This window comes from Lactuca saligna, chromosome 4 (genome assembly GCF_052625555.1).
Source record: "Lactuca saligna cultivar CGN05327 chromosome 4, ASM5262555v1, whole genome shotgun sequence".
Taxonomy (NCBI): domain Eukaryota; kingdom Viridiplantae; phylum Streptophyta; class Magnoliopsida; order Asterales; family Asteraceae; genus Lactuca; species Lactuca saligna.
In genome coordinates this window covers 43,077,525-43,089,763 of record NC_136420.1, presented here as the reverse complement: position 1 = coordinate 43,089,763, position 12,239 = coordinate 43,077,525, and positions in this window count along the sequence as shown.

The window sequence follows — 12,239 nt, the reverse complement described above, 5'->3', positions numbered from 1 at the left end:
TCGGGAGTACGGAGGTGGTACTCAAGACTACAGAGTTGCTCCAGCAGGTCCGTAGCAGACTGCAGACTGCGCAGAGTTGGCAGAAGAGTTACGCCGACAGGAAACGTTTGGCCTTGGAGTTTCAGGTGGGCGATATGGTCCTCCTGAAGGTATCACCCTGGAAGGGTGTTATCAGGTTCAAGAAGCGGAGCAACCTGGGCCCCAGGTTTATTGGTCCTTTTAGGGTTTCGGCGCGGGTGGGTCGGGTTGCTTATTAATTGGATCTTCCAGCAGAGCTTAGCCAGATCCACAACACTTTCCATGTTTCCCAGTTGAGGAAGCGTTTAGTGGACGAGTCAGCAGTCGTGCCTTTGGAGGATATTCAGGTTGATAGCAGACTAAATTATATTGAGAGACTAGTTACGATCTTAGATCGAAAGACGAAGACCTTGAGGAAAAAGGTGGTTCAACTAGTAAAGGTGCAGTGGCAACACCGGAAAGGTTCAGAGTGAATGTGGGGGACCAAGGAAGAGATAAGGGAGCATTATCCAGAGTTACTTTTGGATTCAGCAGCAGCAGACTTTGAGGACGAAGTCTAAGATAAGTGGGGGAGAATTGTAACACCCCATTTCTGGTATGTGATTTAAATATAAGTATTTTCCTTCCTTAAGAGGAACTCAACGAGTATGTAGCCCGACTCGTCGAGTAGAGACGGGATTTACACACGTTCTTAGTTGGCGACTCGACAAGTCCATATTTCGGACTGGGAGAATCCGCTTGTCTGGATGAAACCCTAAATCCCAGGGTTTGTACCCTATTTAAAATTCATTATAGCCTTCATCACCTTTAGAGCATTCCTATGTAAAACCCTAGTCCCCCTTTGTTGAGCTTAAGTGTTTTGTGATAGTTTGGGAATTATAGAAAAGAAGGAAGGAAAGAAGGTCCATAGAAGAGAAAGGAGATCCAAGAGCTAGCTTCCATCTGATTCCCATTCAGGTAATAAAGTTATTACCTTGTGTATTCCTCCATTAAGCCCTCTTGTATGATTTTTATGTCTCTTTTGGAGCCTTTTATGATTCAAACTCGAGATATGAGCTCTCCTTCGGATGGAGACCATAGATCTGGATGTTATTGAAATATAGGAACTCAATGTAGCTACCTTTATGCGGAAATAGCCTTGTTCCAAACCCTAAGTGCTTAGTATTGGATGATTTTGGTATTTTAGCCTCATTCTCGTATGCATGCACGTAAAGTTGGAAACTTTACATGAAAAACCATCCCTAGAAGCCCAGATCTATGAATTAGATGCACTGAAATCAACTATAATCGGATATATAGTAATGGCATGCAGAGGACTCGGCGAGTCCAAGGCAATATTCTTGGCCCCAGGATCAGACTCGACGAGTTGTTCATACAACTCGGCGAGTCACAGACAGACATGTTCATATGATGAAGGAGCACTCAACGAGTTGTTCAAACAACTTGGCGAGTCGGATGAAGTTAGACTCGATGTTAGTATCAAAGAAGAACTCGTCAAGTCTTCCAAACTAGACGAGTGGAAGCGGGTAGAGGATTAGAATGGATTATAAGGACTCGGCGAGTTGGCGGCCCAACTTGGCGAGTCTGATCAACTGAAAGTTAACTTTAACTTGGATGCTGACTTTGACCAGGGGTAAAATGGTCATTTTACCTTGAGAATAGTTATCAATATTTTATATAGTGTTTATGGGATTTGTAGCCGGGGAGTTTCGGAGTAGCAGACAGGCAGTTTTAGATTTAGCATCTCAGCAGCCAGCATTACGAGGTGAGTTACCTTCTAGTAGGAACAGGTCTACGGCCACAATGTCGGCCCGTTTTTTAGCAGTAGTTCCAGACTTCGGTCTGATGCAGTAGTTCAGGGTGCTTGATGTCTTTGTGATTCAAGCATATGTTTGTGGTATGTGTTCCGGACTTCGGTCTGATGCAGTATGCAGTATATGTGTCTATGCTAGTAGTTTATGATTATGCTATGCTATGTTCAGTCAGTTTCCGGACTTCAGTCCGATGCAGAGGGCAAGACCCTGGATTGTTCCGGACTTCGTTCTGATGTAGTTTTCGGATTTCGATCCGATGTAGTTTCTGGATTTCGGTCCGATGCAAAGGGCAAGGCCCTGGTCAATTTCCGGACTTCGGTCTGAGGCAGTTACAAGACTTCGGTCCGATACAGTTTCTTGATTTCTATTCGATGTTGAGGGCAAGGCCCTGGTCAGTTTCCGAACTTCGGCCTGAGGCAGTTTCCGGACTTTGGTCCGATGCAGTTTCCGGATTTCAATCCGATGCATAGGGAAAGGCCCTGATCAATTTCCGGACTTCGATCCGAGGCAGTTTCTGGATTTCGCTCTGATGCAGTTTCTGGATTTCGGTCTGATATGGTGGGAAGTCCCAATATGTGCTTTATATGTTATTGTATGGTATGTGGTAGTTTGGGGGAGCACACTAAGCTTTGTTCTTACAGTTTCAGTTTTGGTTTCAAGTACACCTGCTACAAGGGGAAGAGCTCGGGTTGATGGCACAGCACACACCACAGTCACAGTTTTATCCTGGGAGTTTATTCAGACATTTTGATATGATATTGATTTCAGTTTGATTTGATACATTTATTATGGCATTTTGAGATACGCGATACATGGTTTTGTTATATAACATTTGATGTTATGGCTTTTAGTAATGTTAAAACAAAAAAATTTAGGTTGTATTTTTGGGATGTTACACACCACCAAGATGAATGATGCACCACTAGTGTTCATAATGTGCCACATGTGCGTCATGATGCTTCACTATGGCTCATAGTGGTTCATCATATGCATTGTTGATGCTTATGTGTTGTTTGTCATGGATGAACGTTCCAGAAGATGTTGCATGGTAGATTGTGTTTCGTTGACACCTATCATGGGCCTATGGGCCAATGGGCTTTGCTCATTAGGATTTTAGGTCTAATCCCTTCAATATAAATAGGGATATTTACTAGTTATTTGACGTGTCATGTATTTTACAGTGGTAGGCGAATCTCTGTTGAAATTGTACTTGTCATCTCTATGTAAGAGCTCATAAATAAAGAACTCTCCCTTCGTACCCGTAGGCGTAGGTCACCTTGACCGAACCACATAAATATTGTGTCTTGAGTAATATTTTTTGGTTGTTTTCCGCTTTACTTCCTAACGTATCTATTTAAGCAACCATTGTAGTTGTTTAACTCAAGGTTTGGGTTTTCAAACCTTATCTACGCAATCCTTGTTTTCACATTATTTATGAGATTTATTTAATAATATAGTTTATTAAAGATAATATATTAATCTGAAATATATACTTTAAATAAATTATTTTACATGTAATATTTAATAAATGTAAAAACTAAAGGTTTTAATTATTAAAAAAATAGAAAAGTTGTAAACAAAAAATACGTTAATAATTGAAGGACTCAACTTATAACTTATAAGGTTCAATAATGATAATACATATAAGGCCATTCAAAATGTATAGCAAGAAGGGATTCGTGGTCTAGATGGCCACGACCGTGGTTCATGCACACCAACCTGGACCCTCGTGGTTCGTCATAGTCGTTGTCGAGGGTGATGCCAACCAGATTAGAACGGCCAATCAAAATCATTTAACATTTGACTCTTCATTTGACAATGTGTAATAGCTACTTTTGACATTTATTTATTTATTTATTTATTTTACTTTTACATACATAAATACCACTATAAACCTTTATAAATACCACTACAACCTTTCCTATATTTCACACCATTATTCTCTTATTTTATTTACAACCACACATTTGTTTTACTCTACTATTTCGAAAACAATGACTCTCAAAAGGATGAATTGGTCAGAAGAGGAAGAAGAGAAGTTATCACAAGTATATGTGTCGGTTTCCAAAGACGAAGATAGTCAAATATGTAGAGATTTTTAGGGAAAAGTTCAAAGCGATTTCTAAGGCTTAATGGGTTATTTAAATTTAAATCTTGATGACATATGTTCAAAGTGGCACGATATGAGGGTTAAATTTTGCGATTTCGATAGAATTTATAACTTTGCTATAAATAGTGTACACGAAGGTAATATGGATTTGGTTAATGTGGCAATAGATTAATACAAAACACAAACAATAGATGTGTTATATATCTCAAAGCTTAGCAAAAGTTGAAGAATTCCCCAAATGGAAAAACATTGTTTAAAAAAATAGGTTTAAGGGTAATTGTTTGTGTTTGTAATACTTATTGTTTTTTTCTATTTTGTTTTATGTTGTTTTTTTAATTAATGTAATGACTTTTTTATTGAATAAAAAACTAGTTTTATATATATATATATATATATATATATATATATATATATATAGAGAGAGAGAGAGAGAGAGAGAGATAGGAACGGGTGTGGATTTTTTTTCGGTGAGGATTCGTGAGGACATCTTAAAAAAATGAAAAAAATATATATATAAATCATGAAATCGAACATAGTATTATATCGGAAAGAAAAAAGATTGAAATTTTTTTTGGAACATTAAAATTAAAGCATGGATTATTTTTATGATCCATGATTCACTTTTTATAATCCATGATTCTATTTTAATGATTCAAAAAAATTCTAATTTTTTTTCTCTCCGATATAATGCTATACTCGATTTTATTATTATTATTATTATATATATATATATATATATATATATATATATATATATATATTCTTTTTAATATATTTTTAAATTAAATTTAATTAAAAAAATAATATGGAGTAGAATGTTAGTAGTTAGTAGGATGTGATGACATCCACTTTATAATAATAGTTAATAATAGTTAGTTGTGAGTATGTGGATGATTTAATATAAGAAGTTAGCTATTCTAAATTCTAAGTAACCTATTTCTAACAAAAAAAAATTATACAAAAAAAATAAATAATAATAATAACTCAACCTATTTTTAGCAAAAATAAACTCTTGAATGTAGGGTGGATGTTTTGACATCCAATCATCGTATATAGTTATCCGATTAAAGCTCTTTGCCTCTACTATCACTCCTATTCCCCCGGTATCGCATCTTTTGAAACTGCATTTACAGTTTCATAGTGTATCGAACATGCCCTCCCCACATCCACTTTTTTACATGTACAAAAACATGACATCAGAATAATTCCTATCCCCCTTCCCTTCACTTCTTCCTCCTTAATTTTGAGGTTTGATAATTCATTATCAAAGTTAATTTCATCCATACATCATGGCTTCCTTTGCTTCGGTACGTATATGACATCAATTTCTTCACAATACTCCTTTTGCATGTAAAAAATAGGAATTTCTTTTTTGGATCACATGGTTGTAAAAAATTGGATGAACAAATGATGGAATGCTTTCATGCAGAGGTATATGCGATCGATTTCTTGCTACAATCATTTGTGTGGAACGAAACGCGGGTTTGTTTCCTCAACCATCCCCAAGTCTGCATCCGCCACCAAGACCGACATGAATACTACCACAGCCAAGCTTAAATCAAGAGCCGATCTTTTCCCGATATATATATTGCTTGGATTCACGGGTGGAGCTGTGTTTCTTGCAGTGAGGAGCGTTACAATGCAGCTGTTTCATCACCCTGGAGTGCAGGTAAACAAGACCAATAGAAGCATGATGCCAGAGGTCGATAGTCCAGACTCAGCCCTCGCCTCTGGAGACAAATTCATCAGCAAATCAGTCCTCCGAAAAGTGGCTCACATTCAGAAACGTGATGACGCGGTGCCCATGGATGGAACTGCCAATATTTACTCAACCCGGTTCGCTTGCATTGCGATTAATTCTTCACTTCATATTCATCAATTCTTGGTTGTTTTTTTTATTGTCTATTCTTACGTGGATAAATTGTTAAAACGCAGATCTAGCGACTCTACGAACCTGAAAACAGTGGGAGTTCAGCCTAGAGCCAATCGCGGTTGATTTAATTTGCATGTGCGTTGTTGGAATGTGCATCTCCTAGAATAATAAGATATTTGTTGCTACCAATGCTAGCTCTTTAATTTTGGCTTTCTTTCATGTTGCTTCCGTACACTAATCATATATACTTCCGATATAAAAGTAAAAGCTTCTATTATTTATTAAAGGTTTCATTAATATTACAAGTTTTCATCTAGTATATATAAAGATATATAAAAGCTATCGAGATCACTTTACACCGAACCATTCATGTAGACTCACGTTTCTGGTTTCTACTTTTCTGGTTCTATTATTAACATTTATTATTTATACAATAATTACGCATGATGATGGTCCATACGCATCCTTCCCAACCAACAAACATAGATACATAAAAGAGATCCATAAACACATAGACTATACAAGTATACTTATCCAAATCATCCACCACATTGTCTTCGTTGTATCATTAATGTAATCAGAAAACACAAAAATAAAATCAAGTAACTTATAGACCATAAAAAAGGTTGGAGAAATTAAGGGGGTGTTTGGGAAAACGTTTTAAGGTTAAAAGTCCTTTTTGTAAAAGGATTTTTTGGCTAGTAACTTTTTCCAACAGAAAATCTTTAAAAAATGTTTTAATTTGCTTTTAGAGTAAAAGTGAACTTTTCAAGTTAAAAAATCTCAAAAATCACAAAAAGATAGGATTTGTGATTTTTAAAACACTCTCTTTTCCTTCTATACAAAAAATCATTTTAAAAGATCTTTTTCAATACTTGAACATCTTTTTGATTTTTTTTTAACTTTTTAGAAAAATTTAAAAGCCAAAAGTTATTTTAAAAGCTATCCCAAACACCTTCTAAATAGCCTCCTACTTTTTGAATTTATTATCCTCCTACATATTTTAGATGGTGATAAGTATTATTAAATTTAATTTAAATTTGATTGAGATTTTAAATTTATAAACTTATCATGATCTTAGATTGGTAGAAAGAAAAATAATAACAAAAGGTTAGATATTTGCTCTTTAGTTTTGGCCTTCTTGTTTCGCTATTTACAATTTAAAATATATATAAAACAAGAATAATGTCCCACAGCCCACCTCACTCCCAACCCAAACACCACACCCACACCCCTACCCCCCCCCCCCCCCCCCCCCCACCCATTCACCCACAACATTATTCTCCTTCTTCGTGTTGTTGTCTACCATCTCCAATTGTAGAGTCATTGGTTAAAGAGAAATAGCAACGTACAACAATGATTTACATCAAATGCTCTCTACGTGTCGCACACATTTATATTACACGCACATAATCATTTTAGTTTCGACACTTTATCACTTTTCCAGTTCACGAATAACACAACATTTACCACCTTAAACATGATTTCAGTCACTTCCTAGGATCACCACAATATTTATCAATGATATGCATCCGATATAATGTTGAAATCTCATAATATTTATAAAATGACCAAATTACCTCTATGGTAAAATTACCCTTCTAACATAAATATTAAGTTTGCAAAATGGGTATTCCATTATAAGATACAAATTTATTGAAGTTATCTGATAAATTGAGTATAATATCGTCCTAAGAAATTTAGTCTCATTCATTGATAATGGTTGAATATAAGGGCGGATCTAGTATGTAGCATGTATCCTTCAAATTTCCCGTTAAATGGAAATTTAGTAAAAGTTCGTTGAAATCCATCGGAAATCCGAAACAGTATCATGAATCCGTTGGAAATCTATCAAAAAATCTGATAAGTGTGAATTTAATGTAAATCCGTTAGTTTAGTGACGATTTTGTGATATAAATTAAGTCGAAAATGAGATTAGTTCTAGACTTCTAGTAGTTTAACCCTTAAATTTTTTGTACAACCCCTGAAATTTTGTACAATTTTGTACAACCTTGAGTTTTCTTTCTGTGAGTGGATAACCATTGATAAACCATTACTTTGAAAAACTGGAAAAAGGCTAGATTTGTCTTTGTCGCTGATTACCTAAGACACATTCCTCGTTCCTTCGTTTGCTAAGATTTTATATTATTTTAGTCATAAGAAATCCTTTTCTATGATCTAGTTGATAAGTGGAGGTTTGTTTAAGAAAAATAAAAGTTTATTTAACATCACTCCAAACATTAAATTTTTTAATTATTAAGCGGATAATTATGACGCATCAATCTCATTCCCATTTAAACGCTTATATTTGTTGCTAGAAAACATTAATTTTTTTAATTATTAAGCGGATATCTTTGTTATTTAGATATTTATTGGTAATAGTAAATAAAAAAAATTCTAATTTGCATTTACATTTTAAAAAAGCATAAATTAAACATGAAGTAGTTGTCAAACATTACTTTTTAAAAAAATTTAACTAGGTTAATAAAATTTCAAAAAAGCAGTTGTATATTGTGAACCAAGGTTGTCAGGATCGGGATCTTACCTAGGATCGTTTTTAGGTTTGCAAAATCGGAATCGTAAGATCGGGATCGAGATCCTAAGATCCCACAAAATAGAATATAATTTTAATTTATAATATTAATCATAAAAAATATTTCAAACATTTAATTTTTCGTTCAAAAGTTATAAAAACTTTAAAATATTAGTCATAAGTCACAATAAAAATGATAAATAGTAGATTGGTAAAGGGTAAAAGACATAAAATGGTAAAAAACATTCATTTGAAAAAAAAAATAAAGGAAGGTAGGATCGGATCGGATCTCGATCCTACGATCCTACCTACGATCTTACGATCCTACCTGCGATCCTACCCAAAATACGATCCTTTTACGATCCGGATCGTTTTTCATATATAGGATCGTAGGATCGTACGATCCTACGATCAGGATCGCGATTTTGACAACCATGTTGTGAACATTGACTTTGCTGTTTTCATCGTTTTAAAAATTCTACGCGTCTACCATTTGATCTTTAATTAAATCAGACTATAAATATACTAATACACAATTTCCTTTATTATTCTAATTTCAGGTTACATAAAAAAAATCACAAAAGCCCACTTGACTTCTATTTTATCATTGACAAAATTGCAAAAATATCTTTGTCAAAATTATTCGGTTTTTGTCTAAAAAGTTTTGGTAGTACACAAATTGTCCATAGTTGGATCTTGTTATTAGTTTTGGTCCCTCAAAGTAACAACCGATAAAAACCACACTTAATCTATATATATATATATATATATATATATATATATATATATATATATATATATATATATATATATATATATAAAGGAGGGTATTTTCATGATCAATTGCATCCAAATGTGGTGCCTCTACTTTTACTAGGCATCAGACGCTAATCTTATCCTTCCATTTAAGAACACATGTATCCTATAAAATTTTCTTCTTACTTTCCAAAAACACACTTACATGGCTACCATCTATCCCCCATTAAATTTTAGAATTTTTTATTTAAGTCATCCATCAAGTATTGGGTGTTTTGTATTCATTTGTAGTTTTTGTTCATTATTTTCTACAATTAGGCTTTCCAAAAAATTTCTAAACTTTTGATTTTCGAGATAAAGGTTGAAGTTTTTTTATTCTTGTAATCTCAGTATCTATATCTTCTATGCTTTTTGTTTTTCATATGACATCTCATTTGAAATGCATGGTGATTTGGAAGATTTAATATTTTTTTCTATAGTTTGATAAAATGTTTGAGAGAGTTAATATCATGGTCATTCAGGCGATGATTTCAAGAAAATTACACCATATGTACATCTTTCCTTCCCCTGTATACTTGTCATAGAGGAGGTTCAACACACAAAACTAGAGCATATATATGATGCAATAAAGAGAGGAAATGGAGTATCTATGGGTTCAATTATGTGTCCCCTCCTCCTCCATGAGTTCCAATCAAAAAATCTAAGAAACTATCTATGTTGGAAGAAAAGAAAATCAAGAAACTACTAGAAGTAGTTAAGACTCGTAGGGAAGCTACCAAGGTCAAGACAATAGCAGTCATGAAGAAGAGACTAGGAATTGGCATTCATTTTTTGTAAAACATATTCTGATTCTTGATTACTTTTTGTAAAATCCTATTTCACAAACAAAATTTTCATTTTTAACTAAGGAAAAACATCAATTCCATGAAACCCAAGTTAAAAAAAACTCATTTGTTCCAAAATACAAGTGTTTGGAAATCAGAGTAATATAATAAATGCGGAATCTCCAATGTTGTTGATGAGTGTTTACAGTCTTGCCTTCGTATTCTCACGATCACCAATGGCACATGAAAGATATTTAATCCACAACTGTAATCCAAAGCTTAGTGATTTCTCCCAAAATACCACACACCACAATACGCATACAATGCATGCACACATGAGCCTACAATTTGATCGGGCCACCTCACAAGGCCTATCGTATACCTGGACCATTCTCCTTGGGTCTCTAGTCTGTGAATGGTTCCCCATCCATGCCTACAACATACATATGGTCCACACATGGCCTACAACACATTATTGGCCCACCCGGGTATCTTGGCCTACCACACAAAGCAAAACCACCTTAACACACCACTCGATGTGTTGACATATAAATCAAACAAGCAATCAAACAAGAACATAAACACAAGCAACTATATACATTAGTCTACTTGTCTAATAGTTTACTACAACATATCGGACCAGGTACAGTACTCTACATCACCACTAGCATATCATTAATGAATACATAACTATATGAAATCATAGGTGAGATAGACAATCGAACATGTGATCCCACTTTACAACCACAACCAAACAAAGAACAGGCAAGAAACCCTAGATCAAGAGTTTGCAAGCTATCCTACTTGACTATATACAACCCTTGGGCACTCAACTAGACGATCACCGACCCTGGTACTCAAACCAACATACTACTACTCATATATCCTAACATACATGGATATAGAATGTAGCATATAGTATAGTGAGGAAACTCACCTAAACCGAAGACCCAAGAAAACACAGCAACGACCTCACTTCCTGCACCGATCGCACATGCGAACCGACTAGTCACTAAACATAGATATATCCTTAATCAATAACCCAAGTCTATCAAGTTTGACTCAAATTCAAATGGGTTAAAACTCAAATCGTCAACGGTCGACCAAGTCAACACTCACCACGACGTGGAGACCTCTTGGCCATGTCATGGGTTCATCAGGACAAAATAGTCGCGAAGTAGCGAACCACCATGTCATGACAAGCCCATTATCATGTCGTGGAAACTGGCAGATTGCGATATTCTTCATTGAGAGCTTAATCCTAACAAATATAAACGCATAACTTAAGATCTAGTCCTTTTCAATGACTTAATGGATAAAGTTTCCAAATTTATCCATTAGGACGCCACTACAAGGAAAGATCTACACTTCTAAATCCAATAAGTCCTTAATGAGGCCAAATCTTGAGCATGGACATAAACTACTCCGAACACAACCCTTTTCTCATTAATTAGAAGCCTATAGACCTCAGAAATCCATCACAAGCTCTGGAGTCCTTCAAACTCCAAGAGCATCAAAGGAAGGAATCAAAATCATACAAAAATGAACTTAAACTTGCATCAAGAAGATCAACGGTCAAGATGAGGGCTTTTATAACATCCCAGAAATAGAGGTAAAATTTTCCATTTTTAAAAAAGATCATCAATCCAAATATCAGGTGTCTCAAAATCAATCATAATATAGTGTATCAAAATCATCAGAGTAAAATAGTAATGAATGTGGAATCATAAGGGGGGATGTTGTGCGAACATGTCAGGACGTTCCCTTTCAAACCAGAAGGACTTGAAACATAAACTAAAACCGTAAGCACAAAGTTTAGTGAGTTCCCCAAAATACCACATTCAGTGGTGGAGCCAGGGTTAACGTAAAAGGGTATCCCGAACCAATGGGTTCGGTTTCTCGGTTTTTCAGTTTTCCAAACTCAGTTTCGGGTTTAAACCCAAACCCATTCAAAGGTTTAAGTTGTTGAGAATTGAGAATCTTGTGTTGCTTATATAACAAATGTATAGGGGCTATGTTTCATTTTATGGCCGATGTGGGACAATTTTAAAATTATAAGAAATAAGAAAGAAGTTGAAGGGATATAGGATAGAAACTGATAAACAAAAAAAATTAACATATGTCAAGCCCAAGATTCAAACTTCCAACCTCCGAAAAAACACCATGTCATCATAACCAACTGAACCAACTAGAGCTTTTGTTATTTTTTCGCAAAACACATTTATATTAAGGAACGCAAAATAAACAAAAAATTTCGGAAAAATTTATACTACTAAAATATTTTTGAGGGGCATCCCGGGATACCCCGGGA